This window comes from Lepus europaeus, chromosome 21, assembly GCF_033115175.1.
Source record: "Lepus europaeus isolate LE1 chromosome 21, mLepTim1.pri, whole genome shotgun sequence".
In the NCBI taxonomy this organism is placed as follows: domain Eukaryota; kingdom Metazoa; phylum Chordata; class Mammalia; order Lagomorpha; family Leporidae; genus Lepus; species Lepus europaeus.
Window position 1 is genome coordinate 20,016,383 of NC_084847.1, and position 24,642 is coordinate 20,041,024.

Below are 24,642 nucleotides of genomic sequence, written 5' to 3' on the forward strand. Positions count from 1 at the left end.
TGTGGTGTATTAGGTTAAGCTACCGCTTAGGATGCCCACATCCCATCTTGGAGTCCTGCCTCCACTTCTGACCCAGCTTCCTGGGGGCAGCATGTGATGATGCACGTACTTGGGTTCCTGTCACCCATACGGGAGACTCAGATGGAGTTCCAGGCCTCTGACCTTGACCTGGCCCAGTCTCAGTTGTTGTGGGAAATTGGGAATTGAACCAGAAAATCAACTATCTCTGTCTCTCTGTCACTCTACCTTATATAAACAAGCAATAAATAATAATAAATATGATAAGTGATAATACAAATAAACATTTGAAAGGCTAACATATGTATGGAAGTGAGACACATTTCATTTTCTCCTATCCTGCCCTCCGGGGCTTCCTGAGTCAAGTTTACTGGCAAGGAAGATGGGCTTTGCAATAACTGGTTACCTGCTTTCCGCTGGGACAGCCACTTGCTTCAAGAGCGGTGGCGGCTACTCCAGAAGCTAACAGCAGAGGGCAGCCTGTGCTCAAAAATGACAGCATTCTCCTGCTGTCTCCTGCAAACCCTCACGTTGCTGTGACCTGGGCTTACGATAAAATGCATGTGGAGTCCACTAACATTGGAATCTGAGGGTGCAGCTCAGGTTTGCTACTTGATTTTGCTGTACATATTTCTTCAAAATTCTTGTTTTGAAAGAACACACACAGAACACGTGCGTGCGTGCGCGCACACACACACACACACACGTGGTTAAAAAGATGGGAACTGTACCAGAATCTACAGAAGACGTCTTACAGTGGCTGCCAGGCCCTTTCTCTCTCCGAGCTCAGCTCCTGTCCTGTCTCCTGGCTGCAGCCCAGCCGTGGCACTTTTGGAAGCCACTCTCCAGACATCAGTGAGGCTCAGTCCCTCACCACCTTCTGCTCTTTACTCAGCTGTCACCCTCCGGTGGGCCACTTGCATCGTCTTCCGCTGCTTTTCCCCAGGACATCAGCAGGGAGCTGGATTGGCAGTGGAGCAGCTGGGACACAAACTGGCGCCCCTATGGGATTCTGGCATTGCAGGTGGTGGCTTTACCTGCTACATCACAACACTGGCCCCACATTATTATTATTATTTGTTGTTGTTGTTTTCTTTCTGCATAGCACTTACTACTCATGTTCAGAGACAGCTGTGCTTCGTGGTGCTGTGGTACCACATATGTATTATATGTATGTATGTATTATACTGAGCAGTTAAAAAACCCCTGTCTCTGCCCTGGAACCTCAGCTTTATGAGGGCAGAAGCATTTTTAATCTGCCTTTTTATTCTGTAATATCAGTGCTTAGAGCCATCCTCATAAGTCATGTTTCTCCATCCTGTTATGGACTGCCCATTACCACATTTAAAATGACTCCTCACTAATCAGATAGGTGAACAGTAATGTCTTATGTGTTCAGAAAATTTATTATTGCTTTAAAATGTTTTAAAATGTTATTTTCATTTGATTTGAAAGGGAGAGAGAGAGAGAGAGAGAGAGAGAGAGAGAGAGAGAGAGAGTTGGATGGACAGAAAGGCAGAGAGAGCGAGCTTTCATCTGCTGGTTCACTCCCAAATACCTGCAATAGCCAAGGTTGGGCAAGGTTGAAACCAGGAGCCATGAACTCCATCTGGGACTCCCAAGTTGATGGTAGGGACCCAGGTACTTGGACCATCACCTGCTGTGTGTTAGCAGGAAGCTGGTTGGGAAGTGGAGGCAGGACTCCAAACTGGCATACTGATATGGAATGTGGGCATTGTGAGTGGTAACTTAACTACTGCACCAAATGTTCACCCCACTCGAGAACTTAGAAGATATTTCTGAGGTTGTGTAGCTGGTGAGAGGCAGAGGCAGAGGCTCACCTCAGAATTAAGGTTTCCTTTGCTTTGCCACATCTTCTCAGCGTGGGCAGGGGCTCAAGCCCCTGCCAGTGGGTGTTAGCGGGTTCGATGCATGCAGAGGCTTGCAGTAGGCATGCACCATGGTGCTTGCTGTCTGGTGTGCCTGTGCTATCACTGCAAAAGCATGTTCAGACTGCTGTGCTGGAGAATGAGATGTCCAGTTGTGCTGACCACCAGCCAACACCTAGACACATGAGCAAGCCTGCCTGAATCACAGAGCCACCTGGCTCACCCTCAGCTAACCCTGGTTCACCTGCTGATTTCTTGCATTTCAGTCGCCTCTCCCAGAGGACCTGTGAGGGTGGAACAGAGGAGCTACATTACAGAGGAGCTACTTACACCTCAGGGTCCCCCAGGCCCAGGGAGAGCTTGTGCCTGGGTCTGTGAGGGGTTGGACTGTGCTGACACCTCCTTTGCAGACCGCCTCTCCCCTTCCTGATCCCTTCAGGTTCCCCAGTTGGAGGGCTTTGATGGTGCACAGGTTCTTTGCCTGGCTCAGAAAAATCTTCTCAATTGTCAATAAGCTGGCTGGAGCCAGACCCCGACGTCTGATGGAAGGGGTCAGGAATGGCAGGAGAGGAAGCCAGCCGCTGCTGCCCGCAGCCTGCCTGGAATGATGGATGGGAGGCCTGGCAGGCCGGGTAGGATGGAGATGTTTATGTTTCCTAAGGCAGGGCGCTTTCTCTCAGGGCACGGAGCTAGTGGAAATGGGGTCAGAACAAATCACTTTACATTTTCTCTTTCTTTTATTTTTTTCTTCTGATGAGAACTAACTCCTACTCCCAAGGCACACGAGACCAAAGAAACTGTAATCAAAGCTGCATTTATTCTCTGGAAAAAAAAAAAAAACTGGTCTGATTGAATTTTAAACTTCTTATGGGACACTGACCTCTCTGAGAATCTGATAAGAGACATGGACCCATTCCCCAGAAAAGCACTCATAAATACAAATTTTTCCTTACAGTATCAGGGCACTTGGAGTTTCTACAAAATCCACTGATGGAGCCTAGATTAGAGAATTTTAAGAGAGAGAAGGGGGAGGGTTGGGGAGAAAGACTGGAAGGCCAGGAAGACAATGATGAAGAGCGAGTCAGAAAGAAATAGGAGGAGCTGAGCATTTGGCACAGTGATTTGGTTGCTGCTTGGGATGCCTGTGTCCCATATCAGAGTGTCTGGTTTGAGTCCTGGCTGTACTTCTGATTCCAGCTTCCTGCTAACGTGCACCCTGGAAGGTGGCAGGTGATGGCCCAAGTCCTTGGGTCCCTGCCATTTATTGGGGGGGACCCAGATTCAGTTCTGGTTCCTGGCTTTGACTTGATCCACGGGCATTAGAGAGTGAACCAGAGATATGAGATTTCTATCTGCCCTTCTTCTCTTTTTCCATTTCTCTCTCTGCATTTCAAATATAAATCAATAAAAAAGAGAGATTTTGGAAGCACATTTTGGGGAGTTTGGACTCGAAATTTCTCTGGCTCCAAATATATCCCCTTCTCTGCACTAGTCTTGGAATCTATACTTATCCTAAACATCACTTTTCTCAGTCAGTGACATCATACGTTACACTTCATTGTGTAAAGTTGTCTTTTCCCTTTAGGTCTGTCTGTTTGAGATCTATGCATGATGGCGCACATTGATCTAGTTTATTCACTTTAACTGATAGAATTTTCTGGTATGAATTTTCTACATTTTGTGTATCTATTCCCTGATAACAAACATTTAAGTTATTTCCTTTTTTTCTTGTCACTAACAGGAAATATTCTTGTATATGTCTCCTTGAAAACGAGTGAGAGAAATTTCTCTGTAGACTACTTAGAAGTGGAGTTGTTGGATTGTTGGGTGTGAGCATTTAGGAATTTCTGGATGCTGTTACCTCTTTCTCCAGGGTCACTGTGCCAAACCACAGCTCCCATCAATGGCAGCTGTGCATCTCCTAGTCTTTTCCAGTGCTTGTTATTTTCTGACTTTTATATTTTTAAAATGACTCCAACGGGTTAAAATGATGTGTGTCTGTTTATAAAAATGTGTGTCTTACTTGAATCTTTTCATTTTATTCCCCAACATTTGTGTGCTTTTTTGCAAATTGCTTATTCATATTCCTTGCCCATTTTCCTTCTTACTTTGTGTATTGAAGATGAAGTCTTTCTAGGTCTTGTTTTTGGATTTCTTTAATTATGCCATAACCTTTTCCTTAAGATTTGGTTAAAAAGAAAAAGTGACAAGGGGCCGGTACCGTGGCTCACTTGGTTAATCCTCTACCTGCGGTGCCGGCATCCCATATGGGCCTGGTTTGAGTCCCAGCTGCTCCATTTCTGATACAGCTCTCTGCTATGGCCTGAGAAGGCAGTTGAAGATGGCCCAAGTCCTTGGGCCCCTGCACCCACATGGGAGATCTGGAAGAGGCTCCTGTCTCATGGCTTCAGATCAGCTCTTGTTGTTGCGGCCATCTGGGGAGTGAACCAGTGGATGAATGACCTCTCTCTCTGCCTCTGCTTCTCTGTAACTCTGCCTTTCAAATAAATAAATACATATTTTTTTTTTTAAAAAAGGAAATGCGTGAACTTGGACTTAAGATATTCAAGCTTGAGTTCTGACTCTGATGTTAGCTGGCTGTGTGCATTTAGCAATTTATTTATATTTATATGAATTTATTTAAATTCTCCAAGCCTCAGCTTCCCCACCTGGATAATGGAGAGAACCATCTACTTCCCAAAATCAGTGAGATGCTTGGAGACTCTGCTGTCTATGTGTGATCAGTAGAAAGTAGTTGAATTGAAGAGACCAGAGGAAGTGTTTCCACCTCTAGACAGCTTCAGATGCAGCCTGAAACTGCCTATGGCACAGCCTCCATGAAGGAATTACAGCATCACTGTGGGACCCAGCCCTCCCATGGGATGGTCCTGCTGTCTTCCAGCTGGCCCTAGAGCTGACATGTGGGTCAGGAGGCCAACAGAATGCCCTAGAATGTCCTAGGCCTTCAGCTAAGCATAAGGGCGATTATTGTGTTCATTTCTCCTAACTGTAAGGATTTAGGCTAAATTCTCATAAGTCTGAGAAGTGCTGGGGAAGGATTGCCCTCCCAGTGCTTGTCTAAGTCCTTCCCTCTGTGAGAATGTTGTCCTGGGGGAGAATGGTTTTCCTGTTTAGGTGATGATCATACTTTTTCTGTATTTGTTCATCTATGAACAGCTTACCAAGTGCTACTCTCTGTGTTTATTTGTTCAGTTCTCAAGATATCCTTTTTTTTTTTTTATCTTATCTCCTTTGTGAAACAATCCCTTCTCAGCTTGCAAAAGCCACATGTCCTCGGCATTTCCACTTGGTTGTCCCTTAGGATTTCAGTCTCAACAGGTGCAGCATTGAGCACTTGATTTCCCAACTACACTGCTCTGCTGACTCATTCCTCCCATGAGCACCATTATTATTCTTCCAGATGTTCCAGCCAATGACCTGGGAGTTATCTGTGATCCCCCTCTTTCCCTTGTCCCTTTCTTTCAATCCATCTCTACGTCCTGCTGATTCTACTTGTGAAATGCTTCCATGCCTTTCCAGTTTTTACCAACGTCACCTCCTTTAACTCTTGTCTGAACTATGTGCTGCTGTGATCTCCTATCTGGTTTTCTTCCCTTTGTCCTTGTTTCTATACCAAGTGATCTTTCACAAATGGGACTCAGATCTTTCCACCCCCATCAATGATTTCTCAAGTGCAAAGCATCTCATTATGTGAGACCCCAGTGAAAAGAAGGGGCAATAAAGAAGGATGTACTTTTCTCTGAAGAGAGGAGAGAACTCCCACTTTGCATATGGCCCTGTCTAAATATTGACAGAGTTTGTGGACTCAAAAGGCTTCCATAGCCTTGGCAGCTCATGTCAAGAGCCTTGGGTGGTCACTGATGTCAAAAATAAGAGTGTTAATTGTTAAATCAACAATAGGAGTCACTGTGCACTAACTCTCCATATTGGACATCTGTCCTTAATGAGGTGTACTATGAGAATTAATGGTAAAACCTGTCTTCAAACTGTACTTTATACTTTGTGTGTCTGTGTGGGTGTAAACAGTGGAAATCTCTACTTATATTGAGTTGGTCTTCTGTATATAAAGTAAATTAAAAATGAAAAATGGAATGGGAAAGGGAATAGGAGGTGGGATGGGAGTGGGGGTGGGAATTGGGGGGGGGGGGAGGGAAACACTATATTCCTGAAAGCTATACATATGAAATTTGTATTCATTAAATAAACACCTTAAAAAGCATCTCATTATGTGTGTGCTTATTGTGATTAATTCCTGCTCCTCCTTCCAAAATCATTTTAGCCCATCCTTCTTTCTTGCTTACTTTAGTACATCTTCCTTGGCTTCTTTCTACTTCTGGAAAGTTCCAACCCTGTTCCTACATCATAGCCCTCATGGTTTCTGTCTTGTTTTCTTTTAAGATTTATTTTATCTATTTGAAAGGCAGAGTTACAGAGAAAGAGAGGGAGAGAGAAGGGGAGGGGGAGGGAGAGGAAGAGAGAGAGATGAGAGATATCTTCCATCCACTGGTTCACTCCCCAAATAGCTGCTGGGCCAGGCTGAAATCAGGAACCAGGAACTCCATCCAGGTCTCCCATGTGTGTTGCATGGGCCCAGGCATTTGAGCCATCTTCCACTTACTCAGGCACATAATTAAGTAATGTGCTTACTCAGACACATTAACAGGGAGTTGAATCAGAAGAGGAGCAGCCAGGACTCGAACTGGCTCTCATATGGGATGCTGATGTAGCAGGTAGTGGCTTAACCCACTGTACCACACCACTGGCCCCATCACTGTTTCTTTTACTTTGACCATTCCTACTGCAGCCATCATACACTGCTTCCTAGTTGTGTCTCAGCATGTCAATTCCACCTCGCCAGAGAGGCACACTCTGTCTACCTTTGTCTAAAGTCAGGCGCCCATAGTTTTCAGTATGGTTCATGTATTTTATAATTATGGTTGCCTGAAGACTTTTTGTCTTGTTAAACTGATTACATTATGAACTTCATGAGGGCAGGGCCCATGATTGTTTGCCAGATTTAGCAAAGAAAACAGCATAGAACAAAAGACCAACCAAAGTCCAAAACATCCAGTTAAATGTGACTTTTCAGGTAAACAATAAATCATTTTTCGTATAAATTGCATGGGACATACTTATGAAAAAATTATTTATTGTATATGTGCAATTCACATGTAACATATCCTTTATGTAATCTGGCAGCCTTATTCATAGTACTTGTTAAAGTGCCCAGCCAGGCATAGAATAAGTAATCAATAAATGTTGTCAAATGTTGAACAAATGAATTCAGAGTTATCAGTAGAGCCAGGAAAAGAACTTTTGCCATCCTTGTTCCAATCTCCCTTTATATTCTTACTTACCTCTCTTCCAACCATCCCTAACCTCTAGCAATGACTACTCTATTTTTACATTGTTACTTTTGTCTTTTTGGGAAGACTTATAAATGGAATCATACAGTGTGTGCTTTTTTTTTTTTTAAAGATTTGTTTACTTATTTCAAAGGCAGAATTACAGAGAGAAAAAGGGAGAAACAGAGATCTTCCACCTGCTGGTTCACTCCCCAAATGGCTGCAACAGCCAGATCTAGGCCAGGCCAAAGCCAGGAGCCAGGAACTCTGTCCTGGTCTCTGACATACATGGCAGGGGCCCAGTTCTTTGGGCCATCATCTGCTGCCTTCCCAGGCACATTAGCAGGAAGCTGGATCAGAAGCAGAGAAAACTGGTGATTCAAACTGGTGCTCCAATATGGGATGTCAGTGTCACAAGTGGTGGCTTTACCTGCTGTGCACTTTTGAGAGTAACCATCAAATTGCCCTAGAGACCCACCTAAGTTGTTTTGTGTCTCAGTAGCTTCTCTCTTTGCTGAGTAGTAGTCCATGGTTTGGGTGTGCCACAGCTTGTCTAACCATGGAGTCATCAGATGCCATTTGGACTGCTTCTGTTTTTTTGGCTGTTATAAATTAAGTTGCTATAAGCGATCATGTACAGGTTTTGGTGTAGGCTTAAGGTTTCATTTCTTTAGGGGAAAATGTTTAGGAGAACAATTGCTGAGTCTTTTAGTCAGTAAATATTTTGTGTATTTTATTTTACTTAGAAAATGTACCAATCTGTTTTTCCACTGTGAATATAACATTTGCATTCCAGAAATGTATAGGAAATCTTGTTTCTCCACATCCTTTCCAGCATTCAGCATTGTTACCACTTTTTATTTTAGCTTTTCTAAAAGGTATGTAGTGGCAGTGTCTCATTGTGGTCTTAATGTGCATCTTCCTAAAGGCTGATGGTACTGAGCTTCCTTTATGACTTATCTGCCATCTGTATGTTCTCTTTGGCAAAACGTCTGTATCTTTTGCCCATTTTCTAATTGGATTTTTTTTTTTTACTGTTGAGTTTTAACAGTTCTTTATTTTAGGTGTAATTCCTGTGTTACAAATGTGGTTTGCAAATATTTTCTATCAGTTTATAACTTATCTTTTCATCTTCTTGATAGGTTTTTTTTTAGAGTACAGGTTTTTCATTTTCATGTCTTCTTTTAGGAATCGTGCCTGTAGTGTCATGTTTAAGAGTTTTTCAACAGACTCTATATCCCAAATATTTTGTCTTTTGTTATCTTTAAAAAATATATATAGTTTTCCATTGTTATCTATGATCCATTTGAGTTCTTTTTGTGGAAAGTGTGAGATTAGGTCAAGGTACTTTTTTTTCCCCTTCAATACCATTTATTGAGAATATTTCACTTCTTCCAATGAATTCATTGAAACTGGCAAAAATCAGTCAGTTATACTGGTGTAGCACTATTTCTGGGTTTTCTGTTCTGTTCTTTGATCTCTGTGTCTGTCCCTCTGCCATTCCCACAGTCTTGATTGCTGCAACTATATACAATAAACCTGGATGCCAGGTACAGTGAGTTCTCCCTATTTGTTAATATCTTTTCAAAAATGGTTTTAGTTATTGTAGCTCCTTTGCTTTTCTGTGTAGGTTTTAGAATAGTTTGCCTATATTTATAAGAAAGCTTGAAGAGAGTTTGACAAGAATTTTATTAAGCTTGTATGTCAATTTGGGAAGACTTAACATCTTTGCTATATTGTCTCATTCATGAACATGCTATATATGTTTGTTTAGAGTTTTATGTAAATTTCAGCGTATAGTTCCTGTACATAGTTAGGTTTATACATGTTTCATTTTTGAGTAATTATAAATGGTATTGCATTTTTATTTCAGTTTACATATGTTCATTGTTAATGCATAATCATATAATTGACTTTTGCATGTTTTCCAGGTATCCTATGACCTTGCTTAACTCAGTTATTAGTTCTAATGGTTTTCTGTAGGTTCCTTGATATTTTCTGTGCAAGCCATCGTGTCATCTGCAAACATGATTGGGTTTATTTCTTCTCCTTTGATCAGTGTACATTTTATTTCCTTTTCTTACCTTATTGCACTGGTCAGAACTTTCAACACTATTTTGAATAGCAATGATGTGAATGGATAACCTCCTCTTGTATCCAGTTACCTCATCTTAAAACAATTCTTTTTAGAGAATTGGAAATGAAAAAAAAAACTGGTGTTAAATTGGAAATGGCATAGAAAATTAATTAATTAAAAAAAATATGTAGGATCTCTGTCTTTAATGTGCTGTACACTGTTATTTAATGCTATAACTAGTACTCCAACAGTATTTTTTTCACTTTGTGTTGCTATATGGGGGTAAACTGTTGAAATCTTTATCTAATATATACTAAACTGATCTTCTGTATATAAAGAGAATTGAAAATGAATCTTGATGTGAATGGAAGGGGAGAGGGAGCAGGAAAGGGGAGGGTTGCGGGTGGGAGGGAAGTTATGGGAGGGGGAAGCCATTGTAACCCATAAGCTGTACTTTGGAAATTTATATTCATTAAATAAAAGTTAAAAAAATGAAAAAAAATTCTTTTTAATACTAATTGTATATATTTATGGGGGTAGGCACAGTGTGACATTTTAAATACATGGACACAATTAAATATGACATTTAAACACATTGATGCAGTGTGTAGTGATCAAATCAGAGTAAACAACATTATTTTTGAAGACTTGGAGCTCCTTTCTTCTGTTTGTTCATAAAACACATCATAGGTTATTGTGAACCATAGTCACCCCACTACGCTGTTTAACACTAGGCACTTAATCCTTTTATCTAACTCTGATTTGGTACCGCTCTTTGGCCTCCCTCTGTTCCCTGATGCTCCTCTCAGCCTCTAGTAACCATGATTCTGTATTCAGTTGGAATTTTCTCTAACTTCTACTCATATAGGAGAAACATGTTGTGTTAGTCTTGTTGTATCTGGCCTATTTCACTTAACAGAATGTCTCCAACTTCCATCCTTTTTTTTTTTTTTTTTGACAGGCAGATTTAGACAGTGAGAGAGAGAGAGACAGAGAGAAAGGTCTTCCTTTTCTGTTGGTTCACCTCCCAAATGGCTGCTATGGCCAGCGCACTGTGCCGATCTGAAGCTAGGAGCCAGGTGCTTCCTCCTGGTCTCCCATGCGGGTGCAGGGCCCAAGCACTTGGGTCATCCTCCACTGTGTTCCTGGGCCACAGCAGAGAGCTGGACTGGAAGAGGAGCAACCAGGACAGAATCCGGCACCCCAACAGGGACTAGAACCCGGGGTGCTGGCGCTGCAGGCGGAGGAATAGCCAAGTGAGCTGCGGCGTTGGTACATCCATTTTGTTATACATGACTGGATTTCTTCCTTTTTATGGCCAGATAAATAGTTTTTTTTTGCCTTTTGGTCAAAGATCGTGTGTGTGTGTGTGTGTGTGTGAATAATATTTTCTCTATCCATTCACCTGATGATGGACACCTTGGTTGATTCTATATTTTGGCTACTGTGAATAGTGCTGCAATAAACATGGTGGAGCAGGTTAGCTGGTCTTTTTAAACACAGATTTGCATGATGCAATGGAGAGGCCAGGTGTGGAGATTTTTTTTAAAAAAGATTTATTTATTTACGAGAGAGAGAGAGAAAGAAATATCTTCCATTTGCTAGCTCACTCACTCCCCAAAATGGCTGCTATAGCTGGGGCTGGGCTATGCTGAAACCAGGAGCCTGGGATTCCATCTGGGTCTCCCTTGTGGGTGCCAGAGACCCAGGTACTAAGTACTTGGGGCTTTATCTGCTGCCTTCTCAGACAACATTAGCAGGTAGGTTGGTCAGAAGTGGAGCACCTGAGACTCAAACTAGCATTCATGTGGGATGCTGGCATTGCAGGCAGGGGCTTAACCCACTGCACCACTCAGGTGTGGGTGTTAAAGTCAGTGTAACCCATGGTCAGACCAGATCTAAGAACACACTATGTGTGTGTGATCTTAGGAAGTGGATTTGTTGCTCCATATGTTTCCTCATTTTCAAGGTTGAGGTAATAATATCTATGCCTTGTCTTTGTTAGCACGGCACCCTGCACAGGTTAGAGGTACATTCTGTGCAGCCAGGCTACCCAGGCTCAGATCCCAGTAGTGCCACTTTCAGTCATGTGACCTTGGGCAAGTTGCTCATCCCCTGTTCCTCAGTTTCCTCTTCTGTTAAGTGGGCAGAATCAGACTGTCTTATAGAGTTGTTGCCAGGATTGAAAGAGATCATGAATGTAGTGCGCAGAACAGTGGTTGGCACATACTAAGCACTGGACAAGCGTTTTGTTGTTGTGAGGTTGAAATGTCGCCATGCATATAACGTGTCTAGCACAGTGCAGATGCTCAGTAAAACTTCTTCTAAGTCCCAATGCTAATTAAAACAAAAACAACGACAAAAACACAGCACCAAAGAGCTTAAAATGAAAGGTACCAATCTTTTTTTTTTTTTTAAAGATTTATTTATTTACTTGAACGTCAGTTATGCACAGAGAGAAGGAGAGGCAGAGAGAGAAAGAGGTCTTCTATCTGCTGGTTCACTCCCCAGGTGGCTGCAACAGCGCTGATCCTAAACCAGGAACCAGGAGCTTCTTCCGGGTCTCCCACACATGTACAGGGGCCCAAGACTTGGGCCGTCCTCTACTGCTTTCCCAGGCCATAGCAAAGATCTGGATCGGAAATGGAGCAGCCGGGACTCTAACCAGCGCCCATATGGGATGCCAGCACTGTAGGTGGCAGCTTTACCTGCTGCGCCACAGCGCCAGCTCCCAATCTCCTTTCTATTTACTTTTCCTGCTATTTGGAAGCAACCAGTTTCAAGTGCATGGTTTTTGAAAAATAAATAATAAACCCTTTTATATATTTATTTTTAAAAAAAGATTATTTATTTGAACAGCAAAGTGACAGAGGGAGAGGGAGAGGGGGAAAGAGAGAGAGAGAGAGAGAGAGAGATTGATTCCATTAATTCATTTGTTTACTCCCCAAGTGCCTGCAACAGCCAGGGCTGGGCCAGGCCTAAATCACAGTTAGGAACTCCTTCTGGGTCTTCCATGTGAGTAGCAGGAACTCAAGTAGTTGAGTCATCATCTGCTGCCTCCCCAGGTGCATCAGCAGGAAGTGGGACTGGAAGTAGAGTAGCCAGGACTCCAGCCCAGCATTCCATATGGGATGCAGGAGTCCCAAAGTGGTAGCTTAACCCAATGTACCACAATTTGCACCCCATTCTTTACCTACTTTTGGTGTATTATCTAGTATTGTCTCTATGCCTCTCATCCTCCTAATATAATGATGTGACGACATTTATCACTAGTAAATGTTGTTCACCGAAGAACCAAAACATGTACTTTAATTATACTTCTTTTGTTGAAAAATGTCCTTCTCTCCTACTCCTCAGCATTTCTGATTAATTGTCATATTTTCTTTTCTCCATTTTTAGGTGTACTGCTTGACTTTCTGGTCTACCTTGTTCTCAATTGTGTCTTCATATCATTTACTCTCATCAGATCCACTTTTCCTGCGCCCCTGGAGCTTTCCAAGTTGAGCATTGTTTTCTACTGCACAATTGTGAGAACAGTTATCAAACATTAGTCTTTTTCTTTCTGTCTCTCTTCCAGCTTAGTCCTGCCCCTTGGGCAATCGTTACTTGCCCTGTGTTCTTTCTCCTTTTATTTGGTGTGTTTATGCTTTTAGTGACATCAATTCTTTTTCTCAGCCATGTTCTTTCTTTAAAAAAATTTTTTATTTACATAAAGGGAACAAGTTTCATTTATTTCATGTCTACAGTTTTAAGAACAGAATAATACTTCCCAGCCTACCCTCCCTCTCTCCCTTTCTCCCACCCTCCTTCCCATTTACTTTCTTATTTTTAAAAAATTTTTTGCAATGACATACTTTCAGTTTACTTTATAATCACAAGCTTAATCTTCCACTGAATAAAAAATTGAACAAGTAAGTAGAAAAACACTGTTCCCTGTGAGTATAGACAAGGGCAATAAATAATAATCAAATCTCAAAATGTCAATTTTGTTCATATACATTACATTTTTTTGTACTCTGTATTTCCATGTTCTTTTTTGATCCATCCATTTGACCTTCTTAACACCTTCTTAACAGTCCACTCATAGTAGTATTGTTATTACTTTGTCAGTCAACTGTTGGCCCATGATAGATTAGCATTTTGAAGTGTTCTCATTTACATAGGGCACCCCAAAGATCACTTGATCCATAGCTAAAAGGGCAATTGTTCTAATGCATCTATGATTGAGGCAAAGCCCTTGCAGGGAGTAGCAGGCTAAGGGCAGCTGATTATAATGAAAGGCTTAAGGAAGGCATAAAGGCTTCAGGCATGACAAGAACACAGATTGAAAGAATAGGTGATCCGTTTCTGCAGAAAGCAGATCCATCACCAACAGAAAAACCTTTCCTAAAGCACTGCCCAGTCAAGGTGTGGGCCTCAGACAAGCTGGATCCATATTTTAGGAGACAGCAGCCTACCTTGTTGGCAGGTCATACATCAAGAAACAAGTTTAATAAAGAATTCATTGAAAAGCACTATTTCAACAGGCTATAAAGTTGGCCCCAGAAGAGGAAGACTCAGGGAGGTTTTTGAATGTATTATTGGTTGATATTGCTTGTTGAATTTGGAAGGCTATGTTTTTCAGATTTATGGAGCAGTGTCCAAGCATCATGACCTTGGACCTGCTCCAGAGTCTCATGAATTATCTAAATGAGTCCATTCCGAATAATAGTTGTACCTACTTGACTCTCAGCATGCATTTTCACCTCATTAATCCCTGTTGTGTTTGGGTTTGAATTGCCTTTACAGACTGACTCTCACATGTTCCCCATCTCGGTTCGACAATGTATTAAAACAACTGGATTGTGGGCCCTGGAGCCCATGTTGTTTCATGCGATGGGTCTAGGCTTTCTGTTCCCCCTCATTTGGTGTCTATCAAGATTACAGTTTGGTTAGGTTGTTACCACTCTCATCTTTGATCCTTTCTGGGACCTGTGCGCCTGCACAGCGGTAACTGCTGCTGCGGTTCCTGGTTTGCTAAACCAGCTGCTGACACTCACTGCTTGGATGCTGGCTGAGTTGGGTCCAATTCTAGTCTTTTTGTTCCCCAACATATCCCTCCTTATCTGCTACATACGAAATGGGATTTAGCAGGTCCTCCCTGTGTGTAGTAAAATCATTTCTCTTTTATAAATATGACTTTAAGAGGAGCCAATCCCATTATGAAATAGCAATGAGAGGAAAGGGAGAGGGAGGCTCTTTGTAGAAGTGCACTCTCAAGAGTCAAATTGTGCTTTCTTTCCATACTTATTTGCCTCAATTTATTCTTGCTGCAGGCACAAAATACCTTAGAGGTTGTAATTTATAAAGAGTAGAAATTTATTTTCTCACAGTTCTAGAGTCTGGGGAGTCCATGATCAAGGCACTGGCAGGTTTGCTGAGTGGTGAGGGCTCGGTCTCTGCTTTCAAGATGGTGTTTTGAATGCTGCTTCCTCTGGAGGGGACAATCGCTGTGTCCTCATGTGGTGGAAGGTGGAGGGCAAAAGGGCCTGGCTAGTTCCTTTAAGCCTTATAATAAGGCACTAATGCCATCCAGGAGAGAAGAGCTTGCATGGCCTAATCACTTCCCAAAGGCCCTACCTTTTAATACTGTAGCCTTGGGAAGTTTCAACATGAATTTTGGAAGGGATTAAAAACACTCAATCTTGGCCGGTGCAGCGGCTCACTAGGCTAATCCTCTGCTTTGCAGCGCCAGCACACCGGGTTCTAGTCCCGGTCGGGGTGCTGGATTCTGTCCTGGTCACCCCTCTTCCAGGCCAGCTCTCTGCTATGGCCCGGGAGTACAGTGGAGGATGGCCCAAGTGCTTGGGCCCTGCACCCCATGGGAGACCAGGAGAAGCACCTGGCTCCTGCCTTCGGATCAGCGTGGTGTGCCAGCCACGGTGGCCATTGGAGGATGAACCAACGGCAAAGGAAGACCTTTCTCTCTGTCTCTCTCTCTCACTGTCCACTCTGCCTGTCCAAAAAAAAAAAAAAATCTCAAAAATTTCTGACTTTAATTTCTCTTTCTCGGCCATTCTTCCAAGTAACAGCAGAACTGAAATGACACTGGGCACTGGGGTAGGCTGGGCATGAAAATCAGCTCACTCACTGAACACTGAAGTGGAACATACATCTCCAGTCAACATCTATCCTCTCTACACTTCGTGTGAAATTCTCTTTGATTCCTTGAGATCACTAGTGCCATCAGTCTACTTGACTGAGCTCTCAAAGAGGCTCTCTGTGCGAGAGGAGCCAGCCAAGTTTCTACCAAGTTCCCCTGAGGTTTACGCTTTTGCCTGTGGAGCATCTCTTCTTCCTTCCCGTAACAGAACCCATTCTTTCCCTGGGAAGTCACTCCTTTCTCCTGCAATAAGGCTGATTAGTTTTAAGGTATCCACGTGACCTAGGTGTGGCTCACGGATTCCATTTCCTCTGCCTCTTGGTGGCATTAGTCTAGAGTTACATGTGACTCATTTGTGTCTAATTAGTCATGATCACTGCTCTTATTGGGGTGGTTGGGAAAACGCAATCTTTTTTTTTGTTAAGGTGGTTTGAAAGATAAAACATAAACCCGAAACTGGTGAAATTCTTCTAGCCCTTACACAGATCACAGAGCCCACATAGAGAAAAGCAGAATCAAGATATGGAGAAAACAAAACCGAGTCCACTTCTCATCATTTCAGTCCCTGGATCCAACTGTGCCTAAAGTTATAGTAGCTACTATATGACTTTACACATATGTGAACCAATAACATTAACTTTTCCCTATTTTTACTTAAGTCAGTTTGAATTTTTTCTAAGTACAATCCAAAAAATCCCACCTAGCTCAGCCAGTTATTTTATCCAAATTCTGCAGTCTGAACTGCATGGACTCTGTATGTAACATGCATTCCAAGCTTCATAGTGAATGGTCAGATATGTGTGTTGCTGAAGTTCATTTGCTTTATCTTAGGATCTTTCCTATTTTTTTTTTCCTATTCTTCATTTCAAGGATTCCTGCCACTTCAGAATTTCAGCTGCGACACTGTCTTGTCTTTTCAGCAGTAGCTTCCCTAACCCCGAAGGTGGATCTAGGTGCATGCCAGTGCCCTGATGTCTCTGTCCTTCAGGAATGTTTGTGGCGTAGGGCATCCATGAATAAAGGCATACATCTGAGTAAGTGAAGGATAACAGTTGTTCCGGGGGAAGACAGGTAAGCAGATGCTGCCCTTAATAAATGACATTTTTTGGGTATTCACGATCTGCCAGGCATTTCACTAAGTGTTTCCCATGGATTATGTTGTTTAATCCTCGAAACAATCCCTGATGTTGATGTTGTTTTAAAACCTATTCTGTCTGAGGCAGATTGATCACTGATGAAGGGGCTTGTCTAAGGTCCCACACCTAGAAAGGGGTGGAGTGGGGACATGAGCCAGTTGGTCAGAGTCCAGCAGGACTTCATTCCTGAGTGCTAAGCAGCAGTTGAGTTTCCACACAGATCACGAGCAGTGAGTCTGCTTATTCTGGGTGGCATCTGGTTAATTTTTGGAGACAGTGTCTGCACAAGTGACGACAGGAAGGACCTGCTACAGGGTAGGCAGTGAGAGAGTTAGGTGTGGTGGTTAAGATCAGAACCTCATATCAGGCAGACCTGGTTGGTGGTTCCAGGCATCCCAGTTGGGGACTTGGGGAAGTTACTAAGATACTTTGACCTTGCTTTCCTCATCTGTATGATGGGCACATGGTCATCTGTAGAGATTAAGTGAGATAATGCTTGAGAAAGGCCCTCCACTCCACGGCTCATGTCCTTTCCTGTTATTTAGTTCAGTTCTATCTCACAGCAAGATAGCCAGCAGATCCAGTGCTCCCAGCCAGCTCTCCTCTGTCTTATGAAAGGGACAGTAGATGAGCATGACATACTCCAGGTATTTTTAAGTGTTTCCATTTATTTTCAGAGTTCTGGGTCTCAAGTAAGAATTGAGTCAATGTAGGAACCAGACACCCACATTTTCTAGATGGAAGAATTATCAATTTAACAAGAAGGAAACCAGTTTCTGTTGAGAGTCCCCATTGAGATGGACACTTGCTGTAGAAGAAAAAACTGAGTCACAGCGAGCTATGGAGTGTGCTTGAGGCCACACAGCCAAGTCCAGGCACACGTGAGACTGGGATCCAGAGAGCCATCTGAGCAAGGACAAAACTGTTTTGTCCTTGCCTAAAGGTATTGGTAAAGGGAGGCTGAAGCCAGGAACAAGGATTTTACCAAGAGCCATTCAGCTTCCTTTGGTGGCAACAGAAATGTACTTTCTTTTTTTAAAATTTATTTTATTTTATTTATTTATTTTTTTGACAGGCAGAGTGGACAGTGAGAGAGACAGAGAGAAAGGTCTTCCTTTTGCCGTTGGTTCACCCTCCAATGGCCGCCGCGGCTGGCGCGCTGCGGCCGGCGCACCAGCGCTGATCCGAAGCCAGGAGCCAGGTGTTTCTCCTGGTCTCCCATGGGGTGCAGGGCCCAAGCACTTGGGCCATCCTCCACTGCACTCCCGGGCCATAGCAGAGAGCTGGCCTGGAAGAGGGACAACCAGGACAGAATCCGGCGCCCCCACCGGGACTCGAACCCGGTGTGCCGGCGCCGCAAGGCGGAGGATTAGCCTAGTGAGCCGCGGCACCGGCAAATGCACTTTCTTTCTTTAAGGAAAATTTTTTTGATGGCACAGACTTATCCATGGCATGATCTACACCCTGACACCATCCTAGGCTCTAGCCCCTGCCACCATTGCTGGAAGCCAGGTAGCCACATGGCCCAACCACCAGTGTCAGCCCCACCCCTATCCTAATAGGATTCACTGCTCCTACTTCCCTGCCTGCCCCCTGGCAAAGTTTTAAAAGGACCTGTTCCTGAACACGTGTCTTTCTCTCTCTGTGTCTTCCTCTCCATCTCCTTACCTCTGTCTCTGTCTCTCTCTGTCTTACGCTCTCCTCCCTCTTTTCCTTCTTCGCCCCTTCCCTCCAGTCTGTCGGGTTTCCTCCAATAAACTCTTCCCTTAAAAAAAAGAAATTTTTTTGTTAATATAAGCAGGACATATTTCATGTAGTTTATAGATATAATTCTAAGAATAAAATGATACTTCCCTGTCTCCTTCCTTCCTTCTCCAGAAGCCTACTTTCAATGGGATTAAGCCAGTTGAAACCAGAAAAAATTTACCAGAAGGGGTATTGGGAATTTGCATTTAAAACAAGAAAAAAGTGAACAGTTAGAACTTGGGGAGGCTGGAAGCAGAATCTGTGAAGCCAGTGGGAGCTCAGAAAGCAGCTTGTTCTCTTGTTCTGGGTCACATGTCTTTGCATCTCGTTTTTGGTTAGCATTTATGCCTCATAACTTCTCAAGACTGGACCCATCTGCTTTACAATCCTTGCCTGACCCAGAACTCCCAAATTACACGGTCAGCATTCAGGTAGCTTCTGCCACTCCATAGCATCCAACTCCAAACATCCCAGGGAGAGGCAATTTGTTTCAGTCTGAACTAGTGTCTACACTGACCCCACGGGAAACAAGGCCACATGGGTGGCTGATGTCTGACCCCAGAAGAAGAGGAGTTTTAGGGAAGGGTTGGATCAGTTGGGTCAGTTGGGCCAGAGATTCATAGACATTCTTGTAGGTCTGCACTTCAAACTTTAGGTAAAGTGGAAGATAGACCAGTGTCAGCTCTCACAGCTAGCTTGCAGTCCTAACTTGGTCCAAGTTAACTGTATACCAATCATGACTTTATGTCCAGATGTTAAATATCACCAACACCTTCCATTGTGGAGCCAGCCCAGTTGGTTCTGATGGAGACACTACTGAGGTCTGATGTGTGCCTGCTGCTCATTCGTGTATTTGGTGCTGGAGTAGCAGGACAGCCTTTACCTGTGGGGAGAGTTCAACCCACGTTTGTTTCTCTTGGTGGAGAAACTCCCACCCTGAACGTGCCCACCCTCTCTGCTGAAAGGGGAAGGAGGTTAGAACTTGGCTTCTTGCCAAGTGCCCCTGACAATGTCTGTTTACTGTGCTTCGTGAAGAGATGTCTGTGATTGACGACTAATGATGCTTGAGTTCTTGACTGCAGTCTGTAGGGGATGCCTCTCTCATTTGCCACCTGAAAAGCTGCAATTACCAAAATTGCTCATAATGCCACTCCTTTAGGAGTTCACATTAGGAATCCCTTCAGGAGAATTCATTCATGCATTCATGCATGTGGTTATTCGTTTCTCTTCCCATGACCCTTTAAGCAAGCCTATTCTAACCGTGCACCTTGAACTTGCTTAGTCAAAAAGATGACTCCTGGGTTTAGATGTTCAAGATCAGCTGACCACCTAAAATAGGCTCCCTTGTGTGCTGAGAAATGTTTCAGAAGCAGTTTGCTGATTTCTCTGGTGTAAATACTCATACAATGGCTGCTTTGAAGTTAGCAATATAATGTCACTGGAGGTGTGCCCAGTGGCACTCAGGAGTCGCATGAGCCAGCAGCACGCGAATCTGCACCCCCTTGGTGATTTCTTTACCTCATTCATAGCTGCAACACCTGCAGCTCCCCATAGGGGGAGCTGGGGGGAAAGGCAGCATTCGTAACTGAGAGGTGGCCTCACACTATGATCCAGTGCATGGGTGTGGTCCCTGCCGCATGCATGTCTAAGCTCTGCCATGTGCTATGCTGTATCTTGACTATGTCTCTTACCTTGCTGTTCTGTTTTCCCCTTGAAGACAGAGTGCATCACTAGGTTAGTTTATGATTATATGGACTTACATTTGTAAGGAGCTTGGAGTTGTGTCAGGCACACAGTGGGTGTCATGCAAGTCTTTGATGAATAAATAACACGTATTCTACAAATATTTACTGAAGACCTACTGTGTGCCAAATGCATGTACTAGGCATTGTGGGTATGACATACTGAAACAATCTGTAGGGTAGGGAAGGCACACACATGAGTTTCCTTGATGTGAAGAAGAAATGAAAATAACTCACATATATTAGGAATTATGTGGCAGATACTGTGACATTTGGTCCCATTTGGTCATTGCTTAGCAATATCGCCTCTTTTTTTTTTTTTAAGATTTATTTATTTATTTGAGAGGCAGAGAGAGGTCTTCCATCTGCTGGTTTACTCCCCAAATAGCTGCAACAGTCAGAGCTGTGCTGATAGGGAGCCAGGAACTTCCTTTGGGTCTCCACATGGGTGCAGGGGCCCAAAGACTTGGCCCATCTTCCACTGTATTCCCAGGCCAGAAGCAGAGAGCCAGATCAGAAGATGAGCAGCAGGGACATGAACGGGTGCCTGTGGGATGCTGGTGCCACAGTGCTTTTCCTCTAGAGATGTCATTTTTTTTTTTTTTTATTTGACAGGTAGAGTTATAGACAGTGAGAGAGAGAGACAGAGAGAAAGGTCTTCCTTCCATTGGTTCACTCCCCAAATGGCCGCCATGGCCGGTGCTGCACCGATCTGAAGCCAGGAGCCAGGTGCTTCTTCCTGGTCTCCCATGCAGGTGCACTTGGGCCATCCTCCACTGCCTTCCTGGGCCTCAGCAGAGAGCTGGACTGGAAGAGGAGCAACCGGGGCTAGAACCCGGTGCCCATATGGAATGCCGGTACCGCAGGCAGAGGATTAACTAAGTGAGCCATGGCGCCGGCTCTTGTCATCTTCATTTGTAAGAATTACCTTTAAAAGTAATGTGTAAAGCCAAATATTTATTTATGTGTTTTATTTATTTTTTTTAAGATTTTATTTATTTATGTGAGAGGTAGAGTTACAGAGAGTGAAAGATAGAAACAGAGAGAAAGGTCTTCCTTCCATTGGTTCACTCCCCAAATGGCTGCAATGGCTGGAACTGTGCCAATCTGAAGGCAAGAGCCAAGAGCCTCTTCCAGGTCTCCCACGCGGGTGTAGGAGCCCAAGAACTTGAGCCATCTTGTATTGCTTTCCCAGGCCACAGTGAGAGCGGGATTGGAAGAGGAGCAGCCGGGACTAGAACCGGCGCCCATATGGGATGCTGGCTTCGCAGGCAGAGGATTAACCTATTGTGCCATGGCGCTGGCCCCTAAAGCCAAATATTTAAAAACATTTGGTCATTGAGAGTTCTTGCAAAGATTATCAAGAGTTTCTTTTCATTATCTATTTTTCTGATGAGGCGTTCATATTTTTAAATTAAGTTTCCTGAACTTTATCTAATTAGGGACATTTTAAAAACAGGCAAAATAGAGATGATGTAATGAACCCCTACATACCCATCTCTAACTAAACCAATTATCAGTTATTCATACTCCTGCCCATTTCCCCCACCTGAACTGTAAAATCAATCAATCAATCAATCCCAGGCATCATAGAATTCCATCTACAATACTGCCATTTTACAGATGAGCAAAGTGAGGCTTAGAGAGTTTAAATGATTTGATCAAGGTCACACACACCTGGATTCGAGTCTGCTTCACTCTGTAGTCCACACTTTTAACCAAAGCACTGCAATTTTGAAAAGGGCTTAGAAATGCTCCAGGACAAGGGAATGGGAGCATCAGAGATCCGAAAGGCATGCAGGACAGTTCTTGGCTAAAGAAATGTTGTTGAGAAGGAGGTAGGGATTTTCAACGGCAAAGAAAAGCTTGCATTGAGGCGTAGAGGGAAGCTATGGTAGGTTGGGCTGTGGGTTTGAAGAGTATTATTTAAGGTGTGGTGAGCAGGTTAACGCGATGAGAATCACCTGGGAGGGCTTGTTTAAAAAGCTGATTGCTGTGATCCGCTCCAGACCGCCCGTGTCTCACTCTCTGGATCTGGGGCCTTCGGATCTAGTTTTCGCAGGCTCCCCTGAAGTTTCCGATTTGATTATCCCGTATAGTTTGAGAATGAAATGGAACTAGTAGCAGGAAGCAGCTGGACTGTAGGGATAATCAGCCAGCAATTTTTGTTTTTGTTTCCCACCAGGTGCTCCAACCTGTTCCTGAAAGAAATCCCTGGGAAGCTTTCCTGGTCATTGTTAGTCACTCATTCTCCAGTCACCTCCAGGCATTTCAGCAAATAAAAGGTAGGGCTTCAAGTGCCATGTAGATTGCTGGAAGGGAATTGTTGAACGTGTCTCTCCAGAGCATGTCTTTTGCAGATCAAACCTCCAAGCTAGTTGGAGGCGCTACTATAGAACCTCCAAGCCTGGGTCCACTCACTGACTTCGTGGTGGTGGAGGAAAGGAGATGTTTGTTGCAAAGTGCAGAGCAAGAAGCTGGGCAGAATCTCGTCCCCTTGTTCTCCACTAACTCCCTCACTCTCCAGGGAGTTAGGGGTGATGGTTCTCAGAGTGAAACTGGGACTGAGAAGTGCACGTTCAGCTCGTGTCCAGGTTCCTGGTCGGTCTGTGGTGCTCTTGACTGGTGAGTGATGCAGTGCTCCTCAGGGCATTTTCATGATGACCAGGTGGACTTCAGCTGGTCCAGGGGAGGAGGGGTTACAAGTGAACGGTGGTTACCTTCTGTCCCAGACCTGGAATCTTCCTGCCTGGACTTGGAATTTTCCTACACAAACCCCTCTGGTCAATACTGGCTAAACAAGGTTTTAGCTATTGGAGAAGCAAATGACTTCTTGAGAGCCTTGCAGGGCCAGCTACACCACTCCCTCAATTTAGTAAATTCCTTTGGATAAAGGACACCTCGGGCTAAAGGAGGCAGACAGAGGCTGGGTTCTACCCTTACACTGTAAGGTTTCCTACAAGGAGCCGCAAGCCCACTGTGAGAAAAGAGGACCTGAGGCCCTGTGAGCATTTTTCCTTTTTCTGGTTCAGTCCTCCTCATTCAACTGCCTCTCAAATTTTCTGGGGTGCACTAGCAGGAGGGAGAGAGTATAAGGGGTAGAAACATTCTTCGTTTGACTTCAGCACCACATTCCAGAGAAGAAATTATTTCAATCTTCCAACTCGTTACATTGTACCTCATGTGTGTCCTTCTGGTTAGCTTTTTTTTTTGGGGGGGGGTTTAATTCTGGCAACTCCATCTTTATAAGAATTTGGTCCCCTTTTGTTGTGGGCAGCCTCATTTTGGTTGAAGGGTGCGATACTGACTGAAATATCTCTTAGGACATGAAAACCATGCATATTTCAGAGGTCTGTTCTGAGGCTTGTATTAACTCTACTTCATTTGGTGTTAGCTCCTCCTCTATTCAGCCTGTCACCTCTTTCAGGCTGTTTGGTTTTCTAGATTGGAGTGTGGTGCTTTCTGCATAACTGAAAACTGCTGTGGCTCAGCCCTGTGGATGTGGGTGTTATCCCGGGGGATCTGGACTTGGGGCATAGGCAGAACAACTTAACTTCCCTTTAAGGTGTGTAAAAGGGCTAAGCTCCTCGGCACTGGTACTCAAGTCCCAATCCTTCTGTGTGGAATTCTCAGGTGCCAGATCATCTACTCTATAAAGGAGATTGTTCTTCATCAAGGCAATCAGTAATACAAGCATGATTTAATTTGGAAATATAAGTTATTACTACTTTAATATCTCAAAAGAGAAAATGGCATAATTTAGGTAAATGCAAAAATAGGTATCCAGGACTGGAACCGGCACCCATATGGGATGCCAGCGCTGCAGGTGGAGGATTAACCAAGTGAGCCACAGCACCTGCTCCGACAGTTGGTAATTTGAAGGACTGAAGTAAGTCTAATGGGAGTTTGGGTACATGAATGAGGATCATGGGGGCATATGAGGCTGAGGAGATACACAGGGCCCAGATAATTTGGCCCTTGTTGGCCATGCTAAAGATGTTGAATAGCAGCTGAGTGTGATGTGAATCTACTGGGGGCTTTTAAGTATGGGAATGATATGAACAATTTACCTTTTCCAAAAGATCTGCTGTGTAAAGAATGGGTGAGAATAAAAGACACTGAGCAGTTAAAGCTAGTGCTAGGGTTAAGTTAAGAGGATTTGGCATGGATATGGAATATCATCGTTGAAAAGAGGTCAAAGGCTTGAGGTCTATTTTAGCAAAGGTTACACTTGGTCCTGAGCTGGATGTGAGGTTGATGGAGGACTCAGGAATGACTCAAATTCCCACAGACTGCTCCAGGGAGAATACAGATACCTTCATTGCAATGGGGAGGATATGACAGAAAAGACAGATTTTAGGAGATAGACTGAAAGTTTAGTTTTGGACATACTGAATTCCATATGCTTGTGAGACAATACCCATAAAATATCTGGGGATAAACTTAACAAGCAATGTGCAGGATCTATATGAATAAAACTATAAACCTCTATTGAGGGCCATAAAAGAAGATTTGAATCAATGGAG